Source organism: Podarcis raffonei, chromosome 2, assembly GCF_027172205.1.
Source record: "Podarcis raffonei isolate rPodRaf1 chromosome 2, rPodRaf1.pri, whole genome shotgun sequence".
NCBI lineage: Eukaryota > Metazoa > Chordata > Lepidosauria > Squamata > Lacertidae > Podarcis > Podarcis raffonei.
The window spans coordinates 30,286,122-30,296,974 of record NC_070603.1 but is presented as its reverse complement, the minus strand read 5'-3'; positions in this window follow the sequence as shown (position 1 = coordinate 30,296,974).

Sequence of the window (10,853 nt, the reverse complement as noted above, 5' to 3'; positions counted from 1 at the left end):
TTGCCAACAAGGAGGCGTCGGAGAACCTGTGCTCGATTCTTCAGCAAGAAACCAGACTGTGTAGGGCTGCTAATGGGGAAATAATACGGCAAGGAATGGGAATTCCAAGGGAAGGGTTTCCATGAAAGGCTGTGAGTTTAGCCAAGCAATATGGCTCAACTCATTTGGGCAGTGTTCTCTCTCTTTCTCTCCTCTCCCCTCCCCCCATCTCCCGCCCTTTTGCTTGAGCTTTTCTAGCGACATCAAGTCACTCAGCCTCCTGGCTCATTCTGCTCTCGTTTCTGCCACTTTCACACCTCCCTTGGGAGCAGATGCTGAATCCCCAACTCCTGATGGTCCCAGCAGATGGATAGTGAGAGGACTCTGTGTATCCCGTGGGTGGGTGTAGCTTGAGGAAGCCAACAATCTGCCTCCTTGTTTTGTAGGAGGCCCAGGCTACACTCAGGCTGCAGAATCTTGCCAGGTGCCTCAGTTAAGCAGCCTTTACTTAGCCCACAAGGGTGACAGTGTTTTGCCTTTGAGAGTTGGGCTTGCAATGGCCAGCAGGGTCTTATGGCAGCCAGAACTGGAAAAAGGAGATTCATGTTGCCTTGGTCACATGCTCTGGTCTGGCATCGTATTAGCGGGAGCCTGACCAGGAAACTCAAAAAAATGCATCAGACCTATGAGTTTTTTTAATATAAAAAATGTTTATGTAGCTAACTTTATTTTGCGTGATATTAAAGCATTAGTTAAATCTAAGTAAATGTTCATAGTAGCGAACTGTTAGTAGTCAGACCAAATAATAGGTTTCATTATTTCATTAATTGTTGTGCCTTATGGAATTAGTCCACAGTTGCTCAGGGTGTATGTAGAGACTCAACCATTCAGCCCTGCTCAGTATTAACAGGGGAAACAACTACTGTAGAAATAATACGTATATTGTATACCTATTTATTCTTGTGGCAACTGGAACAACAGGCCTCAGGAGAAATGCCAGCATGAGCATTCGTCTCATCCTCTGCTTATTTCGGTCCTGTGATCTACTCCAGATCAACTCTGACAATGGCACTTGGCCTTGACCTATGAGTGCATTTGTCAGCTCTCTCCCTCCTTGCCCCCACCCCCCCTTCAGGTTTGCTAATGCCCTTCAATCCCATCCCACAGTCCACCTGTTACGCAAGGCCTGAGCTCCTCCCGTCCATGTTGAATTAAGCCCCACGTCTCTTCGTTTTGACCTGCAGCCCCCACTTCTCCCCCAGCTGCACAGCCCAACTCTCGGCTCCCTTTTCCTCAATCCCATCCCACAGTCCATCTGTTATCCTGAGCTTTGGTTCTCTCCCTCTTTCCCATTTATCGTGATGTGCCATTCGAACTCCTCCTCCACCGCCCTCTCTCCTCTTAAATCCAATCTGCAGCATCCTCCTCTTCCAACACCTTGGCTTTCCTCCGCCATCTCTGCTTATGCTGATGGCACCAGAACCTGGGCCTGAGTCCCTTTCTCCAGTGGCAATCCAGGTCCTTACAGCATCTGAGACCGCCTGGGTACCCAACACAGCTTTGCAAATATCCTTGCCATCGCCAGCCTTCCCTGGGAGCTAGCTCTTTGCACAATGGCCCAGTGCTGTCAAGGAGCCAGACGAGGGGGGGGGGGAGTCCTTGCAGCTGGCATTTCCCTTTTGCAGCAGCCACAGTCTCAGCTCCCAGATGTGAGCTGGATGGGGAGCTCAGCTGTGACTCAGTGTGGTGTAGTGGTTAAGAGTGGTAGATTCGTAATCTGGGGAACCGGGTTCGCATCTCCACTCCTCCACATGCAGCTGCTGGGTGACCTTGGGCCAGTCACACTTCTTTGAAGTCTCTCAGCCCCACTCACCTCACAGAGTGTTTGTTGTGGGGGAGGAAGGGAAAGGAGATTGTTAGCAGCTTTGAGACTCCTTCAGGTAGTGATAAAGCGGGGTATCAAATCCAAACTCCTCTTCTTCTTCTTCTTCTTCTTCTTCTTCTTCTTCTTCTTCTTCTTCTTCTTCTTCTTCAAAGCTGGGGTGGAAGTCAAGGGGCTGGAGAAGAGGGGGTGTTAAGCAGCTTCTGCCACCCAAGCATCTTGTAACGGGGAAGGATCTGCAGAAAGTGTCATTGGCGAGCTCTGCCTGCAAAAGCAAATTCACTCTGGCTGAGTGAGATGGTGCCATCTGTGCACAGCTGTTGAGGTGGCAGTGCCTGAGCCCCCAGGCCACCCGCCAGATGGGTCCATCCATCATTCCACTGCTCCACCTGTTCACCCACTCTGGTGCTGTTGGTTGCTTTGGAACGGGAAGATCTCTTGCCCAGGTATATAGCAGGGCCATTTGGAAGAAAGCCTGCAAGCTGTAAGATGGAAAGAAAACAGAGAGAGGGGTGTGAGAAAAGAATGGGATACCCCGCTTACTCTGTTTTCTTAGAGAACAGAGCCCAAAATTAGCAAGAGGTTGAAGAGCAACAGTGAGTGAATGGCAAGGGGTTCATGGACCCAGCTGATGCAACCTGGAAAGCAACGGAAAAAGACACAGAGAGAGACCACCGTCTCCCATAGTCCTTTGTGGCTTCTGAGGACACAGGAAGGGAACCTTCTGGAACATTGGGCAAGACAGGAGGGAACCCACCCCACAGCACAGTGTCAGCTAGATGCCTTTCTCTTTTTCTGCCTGCTCTCCGCACCGGCAGCAGGAGAATGGGAAAGTGCCTTCCTACTCAGTTCTCTCCTGCCTGCTACGAAGAGCAACAGAATGTTCATTTTTTCCCCAGAGCTGGTTTCTGTCTCCAGAATTCTCCCTTCTGCCGCCCACTTTTAGTCAAAACCTTCCCTCTGTCACATTAGTTATTTCATTAGTGTGTGTTGAATCTGGAGGGAGGATCAAGGCGACAGGGGAGGGTGGCGTGATGCGAAGCCCACCAGCAGGAACGTTGGGTTGGCTCAGCTGGCACATGTCTGTGCCACATGCTCACCTTGCCATGTCCTCCCGCTCTCCATCCTCATAAGCAGCAACAACAACACACCTGGCAGGAAGTCAGGCTAGAGCTTCTATCACATCAGACCACCCACCCCTGAGCACCCTCCCATCACCCTTCATAGGCGAATTTAGGGGAGTGGGACCAGATCGCCCACACTGAGTGCCACAACAATGATGTAGAGTGGAAGGCAAGAAGGGGAGGGGTGCCGTGGCACTGGATTTTGCTGTCACCCAGGGCGCTGCTGACATTTGAAAGCCTGCCACTGCATCACTGGCCATGCTGGCTCACAGTTGGGATTCCAACAACATCTGGAAGGCCACAAGTTTCCTATCCCTGGCCTGTAGGGGTCGATGCACAATTATTATCTAGCACCTAATACAAAGTCCTGTAGGTGTGGCAGAATCTGGGTATCTTCCCTTGATTCCTTTTTAAAAGGATAAGCTTTTAACTCTCCTGGTTGCAGACAAAAACGGGGTAGCTTCTGCAAAGCTTAGGATAACTGAGACTGCGTATGTCTGGGTGAATTTCCAATAACCAAGGCATCACTTGAACGTACTATTCCTTCCCCTTACCCCTGTCTCCTGCATACTTACACAGCTGTTACCTCCTTTAACATGCCCCAGAAGTCCTTGCATAGCACACCAGTTCCAAAGGAGCTATGTTGGTTGTCAGTTTGCTACCAAACCACATTCAAGATGTTTGTTGTGGCATATAAAGCCAGGTCAGGGACCTAGATCAGGGATGACAAAATCAGTGACCCACCCAATGTTACTCCTATCAGCCCCAGCCAGTATAACCAATGACTGCAGAATTCTGGGACATCAGCAACATCGAGAGGACCACAGGTTCCCCATCCTGGACCAGGATTCTTGACAGAGCCCTTGTTCCCATAGGCATCTGCCCACATGATTTGATCTTGTGTGGATGTCCTCTTGACTGTGCCACATCTGCCAAACATCTATTTTGTGGCAACACATGAGAGGGTGTTCCCAGCGCTAGTGCCCCAGTTATGGATTACCCTTCCCTCTCAAGTTCAACTGGTGCCACCCTGATGGATTTTCAGTGCCAGTTTCACTCAGGCTTTTGGTTAAACTGTTGGTGGAGATGGTCTCGTCTGCCCCCCACCAAACCTGTTGACTTGTTCCTATTTGCTGTTTTAAGGTTGTGTTGATTTTAATTGTGTTTTTAGTTTATCATATTGCCGCCGCCCCCCGCCCTCCCGGATTATATTTAATGCAAGATGGACTATAAATCTCACAAATAAATAAATACGTTGCAATGAAGCAGCTATGTTTAACTCAGCTGAGTTAAACGCACACCTACCTTCTCAGTACATAAATCCCATTGTTTGGTTTCTATTCCTGACCCTGCAGACACAATGGCGGATTAGCCTGGTCTTTATCTAATGGGTTTAGAAACAAGGAACAGGAAAACCTGGTTCAATATTCATGGATCGCCAGCCTTAGTGGAAAGACACATGTTTGGAACTTTCCTCCACCCCCAAGACCCTTTATACTCCTATCCACTGGATGCAATCCCTGGCCAAGTTTTATTATATTATGCCCGGTGATTCTTAGCAGTAAACCTATCTCTCTAACAGTGTCTGAGAGATTTTTGTGCACCTCTGCATACCTATTTGGCTGGCTGTCTTCCCCTACATTAAATACACAAAGGTGCTTAAGGCTGCAACCACTTACTTTGGAGTAAGTCCCAGGGAGTTCAGTAGGCCTTGCTTTTGAGCAGACACTGTTAGGATTGCATGGTAAAGAGGGATCATTTGCCAGGTCCCTGCCTGAACCACCTGCAGGGCAGGGCTGGGTCCGTTTCTTTCTATAATTTTTATTAATTTTTCTGTTTTACATTTTAGAATATTCATTCAAACAACCTTACAATATCAATGACTTCCCTTCATCTCTTTCCATGGTTCATTTTGCATAATATAATCCTTGCATATTTTATATAAACTAAGCCATTCAGTATTCCATTATTACATCCATCAAAACTTACTTACACTGTTGAATTTATCTTAATGCTGGCCACGTTTTCAAATGTACACAATTTCCCCCATATATTCAGTAAACATTTTCCAATCTTCTTTATACATATATTCTTCTTGTTCTCTTATTCTATACGTTAGGTCTGTGAGCTGTGCATATTCCATCAGTTTAAGTTGCCATTCTTCTTTCATTGGGACTTTGCTTTTGGGGCTAACTAAAGGTAAAGGGACCCCTGACCGTTAGGTCCAGTCGCGGAAGACTCTGGGGTTGCAGCGCTCATCTCACTTTACTGGCCAAGGGAGCCAGCGTACAGCTTCCGGGTCATGTGGCCAGCATGACTAAACACCGTCCATTTCTGGCATGCCGGGGGCAGTCCCATCCCAACTTGGAAAACCATCCTATCTCCCTAACAGCCCCAGAGCCCCAAAGGAAAAACTAACTAGCTTTTCTATAAGCACAAAATATATTGCTTTGTTAGATCCCATTCTCTTTCCTCTTTTTTAAAAAAGTGTATTCTTAATGAGAGCAATAACTCTTAAACAGATATGTTTCTGGCCAGGAGGAATTGACTTCTCCCGCCTTGTCCTCTAGTCCAGCCCATAACTTCTGGCTAGAGACCTTGCAAGTGTGAAGGCTTCTCCACACACACACACACAGCCCAGAGCTCCATCTGCCTGAATGGAGGCACTAGAAGAGGCAACTGGCACTCTCTTTGGAACCCTTCCTCGCTTTGACTCAGCAGCCTGTTCCTGGCATGAGTCAAACCCACCTGGCCTGTCCCCACTCTGCCTCCCATCCATGCTACATATTTCGGAGCAGGCTGCCTCCTTGTGCTGCCCTCTTCACCAGCATATTCATGAGGTGCCCATGTGGCCTTCCTGAACCACAGCTGCGTGGAGCTGGAAAACTGGTAATTAAAGTGAAGAATGACATTTAAGCTTCCGCTGGGTGGGAGGAGAGAGGCTCCCAAGCATCTGGGTAGCATCATGCTCTTGATTACAAGGTTGGCTGTGCAAAGAGGACCTCTCAAGCATGGATAACCCAGCCCAAAATTTGCAGAGGCAAGTCGTGAACTAATTTCAGGCACTATCATTTGCAGTCTTGGTTCTTGGTTAGCAGTGCCCCTTTGGCTTTTATTAGCATTAATATTTCTTTTGCAACAGCAATACGGCACTGTCCGTGCCTATGATGATAAAAGGGCAAGTCCCTGCCCTGAGGATCTTGCAGTTTAAAATTTGACCCAAGGAAGGCAACAGAAATTACTGGAAACTGAGCTTAGCGATGGGCAAAAACTCAATAGATGGTGGTTATTCCCATCACTATATCTCAACGGCAGCAGAACCATGGGTCCACTGCAGCATCTGTTTTGCATGCAGAAGTATCCAGATTCAATCCTGGCATATCCAAGTAGGGAGACACACCAGCTTGAAACTCTGCAGAGAGCTACCGCCAGCCACTATGGGGTAGCCAATATGGCACCCTCCATATGTTGCTGGACTGCCGTTCCCATTAGTGTTGACCATTGGTCATGTTGGCTGGGGCCGAGTCCAAAAACATCCATGAGTCCATGGTGGCTACCCGTGGAAGACAATACTGAGTTGGATGCAGTAATGCTCTGGGCTCAGCTTGCTACATCCAAGACAAGCTCCATCTGCTAACTTTCTGCCTATCATGCAGCTATTTAAAGGCACAAGGGCTCTTCTAGAGCGGGAAAGAGTATCCTGTTAGGCAAAGGGAATTGCTGTTCTGCCTCCCCGCATCCCAGAAGACCACAGCCATGCTCTTTTCCTAGAGCTCCATTCATTTGTTTTATTTATTAGATTTATATACTGCCCTTCATAATAAGATCTCAGGGTGGTTCACAGAATAAAATGCAGGATAAAAACAGCAAATAATTAAAAATTAAAACAGCAAATCAATAACCTCCCTTTCATTTGCCGCATCTGAGCCAGTGCTTTGTGTTCAGCAGTGGGTGCTTTGGGTGAAAAACAAAACAGGAGTATCATGGCCATAACAGGGAAGAGGACAAGGCTTGTGCACATATAAAAATTGCAAAGAAGAGGGTTTCCAAGCAGTAGCTTGCAGTCTCATATGCAATCTGTCACCACGTATAAAGCTCCCTGCAAAAAGCAAGGAATGTTTGGTAGTTCTTTATCTACAGGAGGTTTAAAACCACCACACCAGGGGCAGCCCTCCCCGTTTTGCCACCTGAGGCGAAACAGGAATTGCTGCCACCTCCCCTGCTACTGCCACCATCACCACCACCGCATCCCAGCTCTCACCATATTCAGTACTCCTGAAAGCCTTGCTGTTCAGCTTCTTCCTGAGGCAGGTAGGGAGCTGAGCAGCAACGAGGTGTGCAGGAACACCCTGGCTCTCTCATTGAACTTGACGGTTCGGCGGGAGCCAGGGACAGGGAAGATGAGTGGAAATGCCACACAGTGAAACACCTCCCTCATTGCAGTGGAAGTGGTGGGGCAGGTGGAGCTGGCGGCGCCTCTTGCACTTCCACCGCCTGAGGCAGGTGCTCAACCCCACCTCATGGGCGCGGCAGCTCAGATGACAACATAAGAAGAGCCTCCTGGACCAGGCCATTGGCTTATCTAGTCCTGATCCCGTTCTCTCAGTAGCCAACCAGATGCCTTTGGAAACGCCACAAGCAGGACCCAAGCACAAGAGCACTCTCCTCTTCCTTAAGCTTCCAAGAACTGGTATCCAAAAGCATTACTGTGTCAGGAGTGCATACAGGAGCCAGCCCCTGTGACCAGCAAGACTGGGGCCTTCCTAAGTTTGTTCTGAGGAGGCAAGGCACGGCCGCACAGGTGAGGCTGATTGGTAACTCACAGCACCTGGTGGCAAGAGCTGGGAAGGGATATAAGGTCAGCATTTCCCTTTGGCTCTTTGCCACAGCAACACGTTTCCTGCCTTGCTGTGTTTGGCTCCTTGATTCCTTGCTTCTTGATCCTTGATCCCTTGACTTCGTGACTTCTTGCTTCTTGATCCTCAGACCCTTGACTTCGTGACTCCTTGCTTCCTGACCCTCGGACCCTTGGCTTTATGACTCCTGGCTCTCTTACCCTCAGACTCTTGGCTTCCTGACTTCTGGCTTCTGGACTCTCGTTTCTGCTCCCACCCTGCCATCTTGCCCCCGGTCCCGACATCCTCAACCGGGACTTTGACTTGGACCATGACATACTGGCTCCAACTGCAGAGGCAGGGCATAGCTGTTAGCCAGCCACTGATGGCCTTTTCCTCCACGAACATGGGAACATATTCAAAAATGGTCTGAAGGGGCACAGTCCATTCTACAGCCTCATTCTTCTGCATGTGTAGACCAGGCTGCAGCTAATGACCACCAGATCAAATCAAGTGTTTCCAGATTTTTAGCCAGCAGCTTCAGCGATGCCTTGAACACCTGCTGTACAGACATTAGCAGGTGGTGATATTATCACGGTGGCATGTAAAGCTTCCCCTCCTGATTTTTACAAATCAAGCAACTGTTAAGACACACAAGTAGGCCAGACCACTGTTTTTCTGCTCAGCTCATAATTTTATGGTTTTATATATATGTGTGCATGAGAGAGCAAAGATTTTCTCTCCTGAACCAGCTGCCAATAAATGTTATTAGTTATATAGGCTTCTGTGTTTTGCTGTAGAGAGGGAAATAGAACAGGATTGGGGGGGTTTTTTAGGCACAAGAGCAAAATTTCCTCCTGGACAATCTTCTGAGCGCCACGTGCTAGTTGTGGGTGGGATCAAGGGCAAAAGTAGGCAGAACAAAGAATGCAGAATTTACCCTTTTAGAGTAGACTAGCTTTGCACATACACACAATCACCCCTCAATCCTCTGTCGAGGCAAGCAAGAGGCATTATCAGAATTCAAGGACACATTCCAGCCAGGCAAAAATATTCAGGGAGGATATGGAGCGCTGTCTAATTAAATTATTTGCTTTACTGAAGCCCAGTGTTAACAACTGTTTGTGGTGATAAACCAGAAAAGTAAAGCTTTTGGTTGACAATTTTAGTCCAAGCGTGCTCATGGCAATCTTGCAATACTAAGGGTAGTAGACCAGTGGGGTTTAAATTTAGGTGAAGCCAATAATTAAATGTCCTACACCAAATCTATAATTCAACAGGGGAGATTAGCCTCCACGAGCAATGAAGCATTTTGGAACACAGGATGGAACAGAAAAAAATTGCCTACAGAAGATTGAACAGCTTCTGTAGATCCAAGGTGAGTGCCTCTCCAAATCTGAGCCCCATATAATAACTGTGCTAGGGATTTAGCTTTAAACACTTCAAGGGTTGATGGTGTGTGATTGCCACCTTTTGTATGGAAAAAGTTTGTTAGAATTTTGGCGCTTTGAGGCGCTTTTTCCTTTGCATATTTCTGATGTGCTCCCCATGACCCTGTTGACTGAAACATAAGGCTGAGGTATTTAAAGGCTTTAACTTGTTCTATCAACTGATTATCCATATACCATCTATGGGCCCTATAGTTTCTTGAAAACACAATGACTTTAGTTTTATTGTAATTCACAGCCAGCTGTATGTTTTAATATATACTGGAAGCCGCCCAGAGTGGCTGGGGCAATCTAGTAAAGATGGGTATAAATAGTAAAATTAACATTTATGGAATGGGACGTCCCTATTTTCATCACATAAATGTTGGAGAGTATGTGATTAGATGGCCTGTTTGGCTCCCATGAAAGTGTGGCCTCCAAAGGTGTGTGTGTGTTGTAGGGCTGTGCTCTCAGGTGAAAGATGTGTGTCCTGATTTTCCTTCAACATGTTGGAGGTTATGCTCTTCACCATTCACAAAGGTACATACCTTAAAGCCCTTTCCCCACCTGTCTAAACTACAAAAAAGCAAACATTTGAGGCCCTTTTCTCACAGGGAAGTTGCTCCAACAAGCAAATTCTCAACAGCATCTACCTAGGTGCTCCAGTTTCTGATAAACATCTCCACGAACTATGACTGCGACGTTTTCAGAGTAAAGGCAAGCTTTGAATGAAGCTTGTTGTTATGCAGCTTTATGAAATATGTTGACCTTCAACTCTGAACATTTTGTTTTGCTTTTGTTAATAATGAATCACTATCAGATGATTATGTAGCAATAGAGAATTAAATGACGGAGGGTTGCAGCTCAGCTTTCAGGGGTGACTCGTGATGCCCAAGCAACAGGGCTTTGGTTCCATGGCTCAGTAAGTTGTAAACATGCTGTTCCTTGTCGCAGCCGTTCTAAGTGAGTAAAGCAATGGTATTTGGGGACAGCAGAGGTGTGAGGTTTGGGCAATCAAATAAGAAATCTGCTTTTGGAGGGAGAAGCCCGTCCTGCTTTGCATGGGTAGGCAACAAGATTGCCTGCTCTTTCTAAACCACTAGCTCTGTCAGTTCTAATCTAGCAAGCAACAGCTCTAAATTTCTTACGGTACTTTGGGGAAATCCATGGGAGATGGAATTAACGTCTTTGCCTCCTTGCTTTCAACGGTGCCCATGTTCCATAGCGTTGTAACTCCACAGAACATAATGATGTCCTTAATTTTAGAATGTCAGGCCCGTTGTTCAGATAGCACTGCTAAAGCTTACCCCATACTATTTAAATACCACATCACTGGAGATGGAGGACAGTGGACCACGATGACCTGCATGCAAGAGCAAAGAACTGGCTTGGAAGCCTCCTTTGCTGCCCATATTTTTATGGACAAGTAGGCACCACCACTGGCCAAATAGCCTGCACTTTCCTTTCGCTTATGTTTCAGTCCAAATGCAAATAAGGCTCAGATGCCAGGGCTTTAATTGGATTCCTGCGCAGTTGGTTGGTGGCAGCAGTGCCTGGGGAAAGTCAGATTCTGGCTTTCTCTGATCTTTGTGAGCCAGTTACTGCC